Raw genomic sequence first — 3,624 nt, 5'->3', positions numbered from 1 at the left:
GGTGATCCCCTGGGGCAGGTTGCCCCGAGAAGCTGTGGCTGCCCCATCCCTGGAGGTGTTCAAGGCCAGGTTGGACGGGGCTTGGAGCAACCTGGGCTGGTAGGAGGTGTCCCTGCCCAGGGCAGGGGGGTGGGACTGGATGGTCTTTAAGGTCCCTTCCAACCCAAACCATTCTGGGCTTCTGATTCCCAACTCATTCCCCCTTGAACGGTGCTGACGTAACTGGACTGAGCAAACCTAAGCAGAGGCCAAACTGAAGAACCAGAGTCCGTACCACAAATCCAGCCAGTTGATTTCTTCCCTTGGGTTTGCCTTTACACAAACATTCCCACCTTGGAGACCCTTTCTCCTTACCCTCCATCCTCTTTTGGCCTTCCACAGCAAGCATCCTTCCCTACGGCGCCCTGGGAGGCGGCCGCCGCAGCAGTCAACACGTAACCCTGCGAAATCCCGGTCCGTTGAATTCCTCCCACCCCCTACATCTCCCCTCCTCTCCGTGGGTCTCTCCCTCCAAGCTGCCCGAAAGCTTTTATCTTTGTGCTGTAGCATCTCCAACACTGCCGCGATTCTTCTTCCCACCCCCACCCCCCCCCCCCCCCCCCTCCTCCTCGGCGAGCGCGGTTATTCTGGGGGCCCCCCGCCAGCTGTGCCGAAGGCGGGCGGTTCATAATGGAAGCCGTGCAGCCACCTAAACAAAACGCCGCTTGCTGGGGCTGCCTCTCGCTCACGGTTCGGGCGACTCCTGCCAGTTTCCAGGCAAACTGGAACCCCGGGGAGGCTTGCTGGGAGCCTCCTCCTCAGCCCAGAGGGTACAAAAAAGGCTCAGCGAAGAGCCTCCGTTCCCAAGGAGCTCTGTTGGCATCCAAAACACAGGGAAAAGCCAAGCAGAGACACCTCCCGGTGGTTTTGGGGCAGAATGTCTCAAATCAACACACAGCTGCAGCAGGAGACCAGTTTGGCTCTGCTGGCGGACAACCGCTGTCACACGGTGCAGAACCAAAACGTCAGTGACGCGCACAGAGGCCTTTGTGGATATGATGGACTACCAACATCGAGGAAGATGTCATAGAATGGTTTGGGTTGGAAGGGACCTTAAAGGCTATCTAGTTCCCACCCCCCTGCCCTGGGCAGGGACACCTCCTACCAGCCCAGGTTGCTCCAAGCCCCGTCCAACCTGGCCTTGAACACCTCCAGGGATGGGGCAGCCACAGCTGCTCTGGACAACATGTTCCAGTGCCTCACCACCCTCCCAGTGAAGAATTTCTTCCTGATATCTCATCTAAATCTCCCCTCTTCCAGTTTGAAGCCATTCCCCCTCATCCTATCACTCCATGCCCCGTAAAAAGTCCCTCCCCAGCTCTCCTGGAGCCCCTTTAGGCACTGGAAGGGGCTCTGAGGTCTCCCCTTTTTCGCCTTCTCTTCTCCAGGCTGAACCCCCCCAACTCTCCCAGCCTGTCCTCCCAGGAGAGGGGTTTCATCCCTCTGATCACCTTCGTGGCCTCCTCTGGCCCCACTCCAACAGGTCCATGTCATCATTCCTATGTTGGGGGCTCCAGAGCTGGAGGCAGTACTCCAGGTGGGGTCTCACCAGAGCGCAGCAGAGGGGCACAATCCCCCCCTCGCCCTGCTGGCCACACTTCTTCTGATGCAGCCCGGGATGCAGTCGGCTTTCTGGGCTGCGATCGCACATTGCTGATCCTCAGCGAAGCTCCCCCAGATCAGCACTCTCTCATCCACAGCGCCAATGCAAGGGTACACGCTCATGCAAGAACACATTCCCCACACAAGCACCTTGGTCTTCCAGGTGTGATCCAAAACACACCACCACAAGCGCCAGTATAGACAGAGTTTTGTCACCCCAAGGAGATCTGTCCTCACAGTCTCTCTCAGAGGTGGCCCACTTTGACTGAGAGTGTCATAGACTGGTTTGGGTTAGAAGGGACCTTTAAAGGTCATCCAGTCCAATCTCCCCTGCAATGAGCAGGGATATCACAGAATGATAGGGGTGGGAAGGGCCCTCTGGAGCTCCCCCAGTGCCACCCCCGCCAGAGCAGGGGCACCTCCAGCAGTGGCACAGGACGGCGTCCAGGCGGGTTTGGGATGGATCCAGAGGGGGAGACTCCCCCACCTCTCTGGGCAGCCTGTGCCACTGCTCTGCCCCCCTCAAAGTCAAGAACTTCCTCCTCATGGGAAGATGGAACTCCCTATGATCACCTTTGTGCCCGTTCCCTCTTGTCCTGTCACTGGGCACCACTGGAACAGACTGTTCCCATCCCCCCGGCACCCTCCCGTTAAGGATTTTAAGTATCGATAAGTTCCCCCTCAGTCTTCTCTCCTCCAGACTGAACAGCCCCACGTCCCTCAGCCTTTCCTCAGCACAGAGATGCTCCAGTCCCCTCCTCATCTCCGTAGCCCTTTGCTGGACCCTCCCCAGCAGTTCCCTGTCCTTCTTGACCCGGGGAGCCCCGAACTGGACACAGCGCTCCAGATGTGGCCTCACCGGGGCAGAGCAGAGGGGGAGGATGACCTCCCTCCACCTACTGGCCACGCTCTTCTTGATGCCCCCCAGGATGCCATTGGCCTTCTATCTTCAACTAGATCCTCACGCTTTGACTGCAAAGCTCCTTTGCTATCAGCCCACGGACGGAGGAAGACAGCGGAGGATGCAATCGTGCCCTTCTCCAACGCCCCGTACACACCCCAGGCAGCTCCCACGCCGCTGGAGGCGGAAGCAGTCCTCTGCGGGCTCGTTCTGTTATCTCCTCTTGGCAAGAGGACCGCACTGATAAATCCCTCGCCGGTTATTCATTAACTGCGAGAGGTTCGTTCCCAAGATGGAGAGAACACCACCATTGATTTTAGAAAAAAAAAAAAAAATAAATAAAATAAAAAAATAATAAGGAAAGGGCGTCAACGAGGGACACCCGTTCCGGGAGACCTCTCCACCGCGGGAGACCAGCACAGTCCGAAGCACACGGGTTCAAACTGGCACCACTGGGGATTTAGAACAACTAGGGCAGAGGAGAAGCAGTTGTACAAATAAAATAAAAAAAAAAAAAGATGAGTTGAAAACTTCGTGGGCGGGTTGGAAAGGAGGTTGTACTGTGCACCACAGAGCTCGTGCCTGTTCCCAGTACATCCGAAGCCTTCCAGCCACCCCTCACCGCTGTGCTCGTTGTTCCCCGTGCTCGCCAGCTGCGGAGCAAGCACAGAGAGCGGGATTTCGGTGCCGAGGGTGCTGAGCTGAGCACCGGGAACGCGCCCGAGGCGCGGGCACAGCACCCTCTGCTGCAGCACGGCCGACCGACACGGGGCATCCCGGACCGGCCACGGGAAGGGAAACATCACCCATTCGCCTCTGCGGCTCCCGACGAAGAAATCGAGGTCGGATCAACCTCTGCCGACTTTGAGAGGAATAAACAAGCCCCCCCCAAAAAGTTGGGCTTGTTTTTTTCCGTTCCTGGAAGAACGGCGGCGTAAGCAGAGATCGCTGAAAAGGCAGGCAAAATTAAATACCGTCAGGAGATCCCACGTATTCTCACACGTGTGGTTTCCGAGCGCTACACGCCGGCTCCGTGCGGCTCCGCTGCGCGGGGCGCCTCCGTCTACACGCACGAGCCCGTC

The sequence above is a fragment of the Charadrius vociferus genome, unplaced genomic scaffold (assembly GCF_000708025.1).
Source record: "Charadrius vociferus isolate BGI_N301 unplaced genomic scaffold, ASM70802v2 scaffold919, whole genome shotgun sequence".
NCBI lineage: Eukaryota > Metazoa > Chordata > Aves > Charadriiformes > Charadriidae > Charadrius > Charadrius vociferus.
The sequence above is the reverse complement of the archived record's forward strand: the minus strand, read 5'-3'. Positions refer to the sequence as shown.